Source organism: Pseudophryne corroboree, chromosome 6 (assembly GCF_028390025.1).
Source record: "Pseudophryne corroboree isolate aPseCor3 chromosome 6, aPseCor3.hap2, whole genome shotgun sequence".
In the NCBI taxonomy this organism is placed as follows: domain Eukaryota; kingdom Metazoa; phylum Chordata; class Amphibia; order Anura; family Myobatrachidae; genus Pseudophryne; species Pseudophryne corroboree.
The window spans coordinates 224,353,455-224,366,024 of record NC_086449.1 but is presented as its reverse complement, the minus strand read 5'-3'; positions in this window follow the sequence as shown (position 1 = coordinate 224,366,024).

Below are 12,570 nucleotides of genomic sequence, written 5' to 3'. Positions count from 1 at the left end.
TTTGGAGAAGTTGAAAGAAACCTTTATAGGAGTTCGTTCACGCAAAAGATTATAGAGTGAATGAGATTCTGCGCAAATTAATTCAAAGGTGCAGTTAAAATCCGTATTTATATGTGCATACCCCTCTGCACTCAGGATATACAATTTGTTAAAAGGAAAAGAAAACACAGACTTAAAGCGCTCCAATAGAAAGCTCAAGTTTACACACAAACACCTAATAGGTGAATAACAAAAGGATAATACCGTAATTTGGGTATATCAAATATATTGACAATTTTTCAAAACATTCAATCAGAATCCAGCGTTGGCTTTTCTGAGATCTATATCAGATTGTAACTAGTGATGTGCACCGGGCATTTTTGTGTTTTGGTTTTGGATTCGGTTCCGCGGCCGTGTTTTGGATTCGGACGCATTTTGGCAAAACCTCCCTGAAAATTTTTTGTCGGATTCGGGTGTGTTTTGGATTCTGGTATTTTTTTACAAAGAACCCTCAAAAACAGCTTAAATCATAGAATTTGTGGGTCATTTTGATCCCATAGTATTATTAACCTCAATAACCACAATTTACACTCATTTCCAGTCTATTCTGAACACCTCACAATATTATTTTTAGTCCTAAAATTTGCACCTAGGTCGCTGGATGACTAAGCTAAGCGACCCAAGTGGCCGGCACAAACACCTGGCCCATCTAGGAGTGGCACTGCAGTGTCAGACAGGATGGCAGATTTAAAATATAGTCCCCAAACAGCACATGATGCAAAGAAAAAAAGAGGTGCAATGAGGTAGCTGTGTGACTAAGCTAAGCGACCCAAGTGGCCGACATAAACACCTGGCCCATCTAGGAGTGGCACTGCAGTGTCAGACAGGATGGCAGATTTAAAAAATAGTCCCCAAACAGCACATGATGCAAAGAAAAAAAGAGGTGCACCAAGGTCGCTGTGTGACTAAGCTAAGCGACCCAAGTGGCCGACACAAACACCTGGCCCATCTAGGAGTGGCACTGCAGTGTCAGACAGGATGGCAGATTTAAAAAATAGTCCCAAAACAGCACATGATGCAAAGAAAAAAAGTGGTGCAATGAGGTAGCTGTGTGACTAAGCTAAGCAACCCAAGTGGCCGACACAAACACTTGGCCCATCTAGGAGTGGCACTGCAGTGTCAGGCAGGATGGCAGATTTAAAAAATAGTCCCCAAACAGCACATGATGCAAAGAAAAAAAGAGGTGCAATGAGGTAGCTGTGTGACTAAGCTAAGCGACCCAAGTGGCCGACACAAACACCTGGCCCATCTAGGAGTGGCACTGCAGTGTCAGACAGGATTGCAGATTTAAAAATAGTCCCCAAACAGCACATGATGCAAAGAAAAAAAGAGGTGCACCAAGGTCGCTGTGTGACTAAGCTAAGCGACCCAAGTGGCCGACACAAACACCTGGCCCATCTAGGAGTGGCACTGCAGTGTCAGACAGGATGGCAGATTTACAAAATAGTCCCCAAACAGCACATGATGCAAAGAAAAAAAGAGGTGCAATGAGGTAGCTGTGTGACTAAGTTAAGCGACCCAAGTGGCTGACACAAACACCTGGCCCATCTAGGAGTGGCACTGCAGTTTTCTAGCGAGAGGATGAGTGCTTCCATCCTCATGTGAATCTGAACCACTAGCCATAAACATAGGCCAGGGCCTCAGCCGTTCCTTGCCACTCCGTGTCGTAAATGGCATATTGGCAAGTTTACGCTTCTCATCAGACGCTTTTAATTTTGATTTTTGGGTCATTTTACTGAACTTTTGTAGTATACTTGACGACACAGAGGTAGAGCAGTGGACTACTGTACCGTACTGCTATATATTATATACTGGTGGTCAGCAAAATTATGCACTGTCCTCCTACTACTGCGCACAATAACTAAAATGCACCACAGGTATGGATGGATAGTATACTTGACGACACAGAGGTAGGTAGAGCAGTGGCCTACTGTACCGTACTGATATAATACTGGTGGTCACTGGTCAGCAAAATTCTGCATTGTCCTCCTACTACTGCGCACAACAACTAAAATGCACCACAGGTATGGATGGATAGTATACTTGACGACACAGAGGTAGCTAGAGCAGTGGCCTACTGTACCGTACTGCTATATATTATATACTGATGGTCAGCAAAATTATGCACTGTCCTCCTACTACTGCACACAACAACTAAAATGCACCACAGGTATGGATGGATAGTATACTTGACGACACAGAGGTAGGTAGAGCAGTGGCCTACTGTACCGTACTGCTATATATTATATACTGGTGGTCAGCAAAATTATGCACTGTCCTCCTACTACTGCGCACAACAACTAAAATGCACCACAGGTATGGATGGATAGTACACTTGACGACACAGAGGTAGGTAGAGCAGTGGACTACTGTACCGTACTGATATAATACTGGTGGTCACTGGTCAGCAAAATTCTGCACTGTCCTCCTACTATATACTACAATGCAGCACAGATATGGAGCGTTTTTCAGGCAGAGAACGTATAATACTGGTGGTCACTGGTCAGCAAAACTCTGCACTGTCCTCCTACTATATAATAGTGATGAGCGGGTTCGGTTTCTCGGAAACCGAACCCCCCCGAACTTCACCCTTTTTACACGGGTCCGAGCCATACTCGGATTCTCCCGTATGGCTCGGTTAACCCGAGCGCGCCCGTACGTCATCATCCCGCTGTCGGATTCTCGCGAGATTCGGATTCTATATAAGCAGCCGCGCGTCGCCGCCATTTTCACTCGTGCATTGGAAATGTTAGGGAGAGGACGTGGCTGGCGTCCTCTCCGTTTATGTTGATGCATTGCAAATATTTTGTGCTTGCTTATTACTTAATTGTGGGGACTGGGGAGCAGCTGTATATAGGAGGAGTACAGTGCAGAGTTTTGCTGACAGTGACCACCAGTAATACGTTGTCTGCCTGAAAAACACTCCATATCTGTGCTCAGTGTGCTGCATATATCTGTGCTCACACTGCTTATTTGTGGGGACTGGGGAGCAGCTGTATTATATAGCAGGAGTACAGTGCAGAGTTTTGCTGACAGTGACCACCAGTATACGTTGTCTGCCTGAAAAACACTCCATATCTGTGCTCAGTGTGCTGCTTTATTGTGGGGACTGGGGACCACCAGTATAATATTATATAGGAGGAGTAATGTGCAGAGTTTTGCTGACCAGTGACCACCAGTATATAATATATAGCATTACGGTACAGTAGGCCACTGCTGTACCTACCTCTGTGTCGTCATTAAGTATACTATCCATCTAGATTCTATATCTGTGGTGTATTTCAGTTGTGCAGTTTGCTGACACAGTGACCACCAGTATATATAGCAGTACGGTACGGAAGGCCACTGCTGTACCTAGCTCTGTGTCGTCATTAAGTATACTATCCATCTACATTCTATACCTGTGGTGCATTTTAGTTTTGTAGTTTGCTGACACAGTGACCACCAGTATACTATATATAGCAGTACGGTACGGAAGGCCACTGCTGTACCTACCTCTGTGTCGTCATTAAGTATACTATCCATCTACATTCTATTTCTATACCTGTGGTGCATTTTAATTTTGCAGTTTGCTGACACAGTGACCACCAGTATACTATATATAGCAGTATGGTACGGAAGGCCACTGCTGTACCTACCTCTGTGTCATCATTAAGTATACTATCCATCTACATTCTATACCTATGGTGCATTTTAGTTTTGCAGTTTGCTGACACAGTGATCACCAGTATACTATATATAGCAGTACGGCACGGAAGGCCACTGCTGTACCTACCTCTGTGTCGTCATTAAGTATACTATCCATCTACATTCTATACCTGTGGTGCATTTTAGTTTTGCAGTTTGCTGACACAGTGACCCCCAGTATATATAGCAGTACGGTACGGAAGGCCACTGCTGTACCTACCTCTGTGTCGTCATTAAGTATACTATCCATCTACATTCTATACCTGTGGTGCATTTTAGTTTTGCAGTTTGCTGACACAGTGACCACCAGTATTCTATATATAGCAGTACGGTACGGAAGGCCACATGCTGTACCTACCTCTGTGTCATCATTAAGTAAACTATCCATCTACATTCTATACCTGTGGTGCATTTTAGTTTTGCAGTTTGCTGACACAGTGACCACCAGTATACTATATATAGCAGTACGGTACGGAAGGCCACTGCTGTACCTACCTGTTATGCACACCAGTGCCTGCAGGAATGTACTGGTGTCTGAACTGGTATGCACACCAGTGCCTGCAGGAATGTACTGGTGTTTGAACTGTTATGCACACCAGTGCCTGCAGGAATGTACTGGTGTCTGAACGGATAGGGATGCAAAACAAATGAACTCACAGACAGACTGGGGAATATGACATTACGTACACAGAAGGTGATAGGGTAACAAAATAAACACAAAGGGAACAGAGAAGCCCAGAGGCTAAGAAACTGGGTGTCTCCCTAGTATTAGTAATGCTCAGATGTAAAAAGCAAGATGTTGTGTTTTAATACGTAGAGAACCCAAAATGCTGTTGCTAAGGGCAACAGCAAAACCCTAAAGGGTTACCAACGGGTGTGGCAGTAAACTCCTTGGTCAGAGATGGAATGATAGACACAAGGAGAGTCTCCACAATCCTAATCCTCACTTGCAGTGCACAGGTTCAGCTTACTGCCACTAAACTGACACCTGAACACCTTGCACAGTGAGACAGGATTTAGGCAGGCAAGTCTGAGAATACAGCCGCAAACTTGCTAAGTTCACAGAGTAGCAAAAGAACCCCAGCAAGTTAAACGACTGACTCCAGTCTTACTGCTAGGTCTGGATTGGCAGAGTGTAGTACCAAATCCCCAGGCCTATTTGCAGTAAGCAACAACAAATACAAAGCTACACAGTACTGGCTAACTTTCAGGAACTGACTAACCAACAAAGATTCAGCAGCATCTGCTTAACCTGAGAAGAGGCATTATATAGCAGGTGCTGTCCACGCCCCACTCAGACCTCACAGACTGTGAGCACAAAAACCAGCACCGGATCCCCTGCCGTGCACAGAGCCTGTAACCACTGCACAGCAAAAGACCCGAACCGGAGTATCAGCTGCGCTCAGGTTACTCCGCTAGCACTTGTCTCCCGGTTGCCATGACGACGTGGCAGCACAGGGCAGGAGACCCTAACAGTACCCCCCCCTCTGACGAGGGGTCAAAGAACCCCTACCACCGGGTTTATCGGGGAACTGCGAGAAGAAAGAGCGTATCAGTCTGGGGGCATGAAGATCACAACTGCGCACCAACGACCGCTCCTCCGGGCCATACCCCTTCCAGTGCACCAAAAATGACAGCCGACCCCGAACCATCTTGGAGTCAAGAATCCTTTCAACAACAAACTCCCTCTGGCTACGTATCAGAAGAGGGGAAGGTCTTCCACTGGAAGAAGGATTACTAATCGCCCGTTTTAAAAGGGAACAATGAAATGTTTTATTGATACCCAAAGAACGGGGCAGATCTAACTGAAATGCCACCGGATTGATAACCCTGGTGATCTTATAAGGGCCGATGAACCGGGGGCCTAACTTATGAGATGGCTGTCTCAACTTCAAATTCTTGGTAGACAACCAGACAAAGTCTCCTAATTTGAAGCTGCAGGGTCTTTTCCGCTTATCAAAAACCCTTTTGGTCACTAATGACACAGACACAAGGGCTTTCTTCACTTTCCTCCAAATACCTCTAAGGACCGAAACCACAGAGGAACCACCAGGCGTGGAGTCCAGGGGGTCAAAAGAATTGGCCTTAGGATGATGCCCATACACACAAAGGAAGGGAGAGATCCCTGTAGCAGAGTGAGCCGCGTTGTTATAGGCAAACTCCGCCATGGACAGATGAGCAACCCAGTCAGTCTGACACTTGGAGACATAACACCTGAGGAACTGCTCCAAGGACTGGTTCACCCTTTCAGTCTGCCCATTAGACTGCGGATGGTAGCCTGACGACAAGCTGACAGAAATCTGGAGATCGGAACAAAATGCCCTCCAGAATTTGGCCACAAACTGGGATCCGCGGTCAGAGACCACATCAAGTGGCAACCCGTGGAGACGCACAACATGCAGCATAAATAATTCAGACAGGCGTCTGGCCAATGGCAGCCCAACCAGTGGAACGAAGTGCGCCATCTTCGAAAACCTGTCAACGACAACCCAGATGGCTGTCATCCCCGAGGATTTGGGCAAGTCCACCACAAAATCCATTGAAATGTGGGTCCATGGCTTAGATGGGATAGAGAGTGGATGTAATGGGCCAACAGGAACCCCTCTAGGAGTCTTATTTCGGGCACAGATGTCACATGCCCGAACCCACTGATCCACATCCTTAGCCACCGAGGGCCACCACACCGCCCTAGATAGCAACTCCCGAGTTCTGGCAATACCCGGGTGACCTGCCGACTTCTTGGCATGGAATTCCAGGAACACTCGCTGTCTTAACCTAGGAGGAACAAACAAAAGACCTACCGGAAGGTCTGGAGGAGCCTGCTCCTGTGCTCTAAGGACTAATGATAAGAGGTCCTGGGTAATGCCCACTTTAATACATGATGGGGACACAATGGGCAACGGCTCCTCGGTGGTCTCCTGGATTGGAGCAAAACTCCGCGAGAGCGCATCAGCCTTGATGTTTTTTGACCCAGGGCGATATGTTATCAAAAAATTAAAGCGAGCAAAACACAAAGCCCATCGTGCCTGCCTGGCATTGAGACGCTTCGCTGACTCTAAATATGCCAGATTCTTATGGTCGGTGAGAATTGAGACCACAAACTTAGCCCCCTCAAGCCAGTGTCTCCACTCCTCGAGTGCATCCTTAATAGCCAACAATTCCCGGTTACCCACGTCATAATTAATCTCGGCAGGCGAAAATTTACGGGAAACGTAAGCACAGGGATGAAGGCGATTATCAGACACTCCCATCTGAGAGAGCACTGCCCCAATACCCATCTCAGAGGCATCCACCTCCACCACAAAAGGACGCTCTGGATCTGGGTGTCGCAGCACCTTGGCCGATACAAATGCCCTTTTGAGACGGGCAAAAGCCGCTTTAGCCTCACAAGACCAGTGAGCAACATCCGCCCCTTTCTTAGTGAGTGCCACCAAGGGCGCCACTATAGACGAAAATCCAGCGATAAATTGTCTATAAAAATTTGCAAAGCCCAGGAAACGCTGAAGCGCCTTCAAACTAGTGGGCTGCACCCAATCCAGGACTGCCTGTACCTTGGAACCCTCCATTTGGAAACCTTCTGGGGAGATAATATATCCTAGAAATGCGATTTGCTGAACTTCAAATTCGCACTTCTCCAGCTTCGCCCCAAGCCGGTGGTCTCTGAGTTTCTGGAGAACTAAGCGTACATGCTTCCGATGTTCCTCCAGGGAATGGGAGAAGATTAGGATGTCATCTAAGTATACAACTAAGAATCTATCCAAATATTCCCTGAGTACATCATTCATGAAATCCTGGAAGACTGCCGGGGCATTACAGAGCCCAAAAGGCATCACCAAATATTCATAATGCCCTGAGTGGGTATTAAAGGCAGTCTTCCATTCATCCCCCTCTCTTATTCGGATTAGATTGTACGCACCGCGTAGGTCAATCTTAGAAAAAATGGTGGCAGTACGAAGCTGGTCAAACAAGACCGAAATGAGAGGCAGTGGGTATGAGTTTTTAATCGTGATACGGTTCAATTCCCTGAAGTCGATGCAGGGTCGCAACGAACCGTCCTTTTTACCCACGAAGAAGAACCCCGACCCAACTGGAGACTGTGAAGGTCTGATAAATCCCTTAGCCAAGTTCTCCTGAATGTACTCTGCCATAGCCTGAGTCTCAGGACGTGACAGGGAGTACAACCTGCTCTTGGGAAGCTTAGCATTTGGCAACAAATCAATGGCACAGTCATAGGGGCGATGGGGAGGTAGTACCTCTGCAACTTTTTTGGAGAACACGTCCGCAAAATCTGCATAACACCCTGGCAATCCTGGCAAACTTAGCTGCGAGAGCCTGACTGGAAGGCTCAAGCAACTCCTGAAACAATAAGTACCCCAACTAAGAATCTCCCCAGAAACCCAGTCAAATTGAGGATTGTGGGCCCTTAACCAGGGTAACCCCAACACCAATGGGGCAAAAGTACAGTCAGTCACATAAAAGGACAATTTTTCAGAGTGTGTGGCTCCAATAAACAAAGAAATCTGGCTAGTGCAAGAGGTAATTTTACCTTGGGATAATGGTTCCCCCGTTTAACCCACAAATCTCAATTTCCGATGCCAAGGGTACTAAGGGAACAGAGTGTTTCAGGGCGAATTGGCGGTCCATAAAAACCCCGTCGGCCCCACTGTCCACAAAGGCCTCAGTCTTGACAGTTTGACCGAGGATCTTCAAGGTCACCGGAATGATAAAAGTCTTCTTGGGAAATTCTGACTTCTGGCCTGACAGGATATTTCCCATCACCCTCAGGCCCTGAAGTTTTGCGGCTTTTCTGGGCATGATACTACCACATGACCTTTATTCCCACAGTACAAACACAACCCCTGCTGTCTCCTCACGCGAGGAGAGGCGGGTAGCCCCAATCTGCATAGGCTCCTCGGAAAATTCCTCAGAGTCTGAATTTCCCTTGGGAAAAAAGGAAACCTCGGTCTCCCTTTCAAGCCTATGCTCTCTTAGCCGTCTATCCACCCGGATGGATAACTGCATGAGCTGATCCAAGCTATCAGGCAAGGGATATTGTACCAGCTGGTCTTTTATCTGGTTAGAAAGACCTCTTCGGTACTGGTGTCTCAGGGCATGGTCATTCCACTGGGTATCATGGGCCAACCTCCGAAACTCCGTACAGTAAACCTCAACTGGCCTTCGCCCTTGCTTAAGGATCGAAATCTGAGCCTCGGCTGAGGCCGTCTTGTCAGGGTCATCATACAACATGCCCAGTGCCGTAAAAAAAGCATCAACACTTTTAAGCGACGGACAGTCAGACCTGTGGGTCTCCTTGTAGCAAGAAAATCACTATGCCCATCCGCTGAATCTCCGACCCAGAAGACTGAGGCCTAAGCCGGAAGTATAGCTTGCAGCTCTCCTTGAAACAAAAGAACTGCGAGCGATCTCCAGAAAAACGATCCGGGAGATTTACTTTCGGCTCCTTAACCCCTGAAGATGCTGCTGCTGCGGGAGCTCCGCCAGCGGCCTGGGAGGTGTGCATTTTAATGGACAAATCATTAAATTGTCGAGTCAGGACCTGCACCTGATCGACCACCTGTTGCAACGTATTTTGAGGGGTATGCTCCATATTCCCACAAAATTTCAACAGGAGTATTAGGCTGCTGAATATGTTATGCACACCAGTGCCTGCAGGAATGTACTGGTGTCTGAACTGGTATGCACACCAGTGCCTGCAGGAATGTACTGGTGTTTGAACTGTTATGCACACCAGTGCCTGCAGGAATGTACTGGTGTCTGAACGGATAGGGATGCAAAACAAATGAACTCACAGACAGACTGGGGAATATGACATTACGTACACAGAAGGTGATAGGGTAACAAAATAAACACAAAGTGAACAGAGAAGCCCAGAGGCTAAGAAACTGGGTGTCTCCCTAGTATTAGTAATGCTCAGATGGAAAAAGCAAGATGTTGTGTTTTAATACGTAGAGAATCCAAAATGCTGTTGCTAAGGGCAACAGCAAAACCCTAAAGGGTTACCAACGGGTGTGGCAGTAAACTCCTTGGTCAGAGATGGAATGATAGACACAAGGAGAGTCTCCACAATCCTAATCCTCACTTGCAGTGCACAGGTTCAGCTTACTGCCACTAAACTGACACCTGAACACCTTGCACAGTGAGACAGGATTTAGGCAGGCAAGTCTGAGAATACAGCCGCAAACTTGCTAAGTTCACAGAGTAGCAAAAGAACCCCAGCAAGTTAAACGACTGACTCCAGTCTTACTGCTAGGTCTGGATTGGCAGAGTGTAGTACCAAATCCCCAGGCCTATTTGCAGTAAGCAACAACAAATACAAAGCTACACAGTACTGGCTAACTTTCAGGAACTGACTAACCAACAAAGATTCAGCAGCATCTGCTTAACCTGAGAAGAGGCCTTATATAGCAGGTGCTGTCCACGCCCCACTCAGACCTCACAGACTGTGAGCACAAAAACCAGCACCGGATCCCCTGCCGTGCACAGAGCCTGTAACCACTGCACAGCAAAAGACCCGAACCGGAGTATCAGCTGCGCTCAGGTTACTCCGCTAGCACTTGTCTCCCGGTTGCCATGACGACGTGGCAGCACAGGGCAGGAGACCCTAACACTACCTCTGTGTCGTCATTAAGTATACTATCTATCTACATTCTATACCTGTGGTGCATTTTAGTTGTGCAGTTTGCAGACACAGTGACCACCAGTATATATAGCAGTACGGTACGGAAGGCCACTGCTGTACCTACCTCTGTGTCATCATTAAGTATACTATCCATCTACATTCTATACCTGTGGTGCATTTTAGTTTTGCAGTTTGCTGACACAGTGACCACTAGTATACTATATATAGCAGTACGGTACGGAAGGCCACTGCTGTACCTACCTCTGTGTCGTCATTAAGTATACTATCCATCTACATTCTATACCTGTGGTGCATTTTAGTTTTGCAGTTTGCTGACACAGTGACCACTAGTATACTATATATAGCAGTACGGTACGGAAGGCCACTGCTGTACCTACCTCTGTGTCGTCATTAAGTATACTATCCATCTGCATTCTATACCTGTGGTGCATTTTAGTTTTGCAGTTTGCTGACACAGTGACCACGAGTATACTATATATAGCAGTACGGTACGGAAGGCCACTGCTGTACCTACCTCTGTGTCGTCATTAAGTATACTATCCATCTACATTCTATACCTGTGGTGCATTTTAGTTTTGCAGTTTGCTGACACAGTGACCACCAGTATATATAGCAGTACGGTACGGAAGGCCACTGCTGTACCTACCTCAGTGTCGTCATTAAGTATACTATCCATCTACATTCTATACCTGTGGTGCATTTTAGTTTTGCAGTTTGCTGACACAGTGACCAACAGTATACTATATATAGCAGTACGGTACGGAAGGCCACTGCTGTACCTACCTCTGTGTCATCATTAAGTATACTATCCATCTACATTCTATACCTGTGGTGCATTTTAGTTTTGCAGTTTGCTGACACAGTGACCACCAGTATACTATATATAGCAGTACGGTACGGAAGGCCACTGCTGTACCTACCTCTGTGTCGTCATTAAGTATACTATCCATCTACATTCTATACCTGTGGTGCATTTTAGTTTTGCAGTTTGCTGACACAGTGACCCCCTGTATATATAGCAGTACGGTACGGAAGGCCACTGCTGTACCTACCTCTGTGTCATCATTAAGTATACTATCCATCTACATTCTATACCTGTGGTGCATTTTAGTTTTGCAGTTTGCTGACACAGTGACCACCGGTATTCTATATATAGCAGTACGGTACGGAAGGCCACTGCTGTACCTACCTCTGTGTCATCATTAAGTAAACTATCCATCTACATTGTATACCTGTGGTGCATTTTAGTTTTGCAGTTTGCTGACACAGTGACCACCAGTATACTATATATAGCAGTACGGTACGGAAGGCCACTGCTGTACCTACCTCTGTGTCGTCATTAAGTATACTATCTATCTACATTCTATACCTGTGGTGCATTTTAGTTGTGCAGTTTGCAGACACAGTGACCACCAGTATATACAGCAGTACGGTACGGAAGGCCACTGCTGTACCTACCTCTGTGTCATCATTGAGTATACTATCCATCTACATTCTATACCTGTGGTGCATTTTAGTTTTGCAGTTTGCTGACACAGTGACCACCAGTATACTATATATAGCAGTACGGTACGGAAGGCCACTGCTGTACCTACCTCTGTGTCGTCATTAAGTATACTATCCATCTACATTCTATACCTGTGGTGCATTTTAGTTTTGTAGTTTGCTAACACAGTGACCAATAGTATACTATATATAGCAGTACGGTACGGAAGGCCACTGCTGTACCTACCTCTGTGTCGTCATTAAGTATACTATCCATCTACATTCTATACCTGTGGTGCATTTTAGTTTTGCAGTTTGCTGACACAGTGACCACCAGTATATATAGCAGTACGGTACGGAAGGCCACTGCTGTACCTACCTCAGTGTCGTCATTAAGTATACTATCCATCTACATTCTATACCTGTGGTGCATTTTAGTTTTGCAGTTTGCTGACACAGTGACCACCAGTATATATAGCAGTACGGTACGGAAGGCCACTGCTGTACCTACCTCAGTGTCGTCATTAAGTATACTATCCATCTACATTCTATACCTGTGGTGCATTTTAGTTTTGCAGTTTGCTGACACAGTGCCCACCAGTATACTATATATAGCAGTACGGTACGGAAGGCCACTGCTCTACCTACCTCTGTGTCGTCATTAAGTATACTATCCATCTACATTCTATACCTGTGGT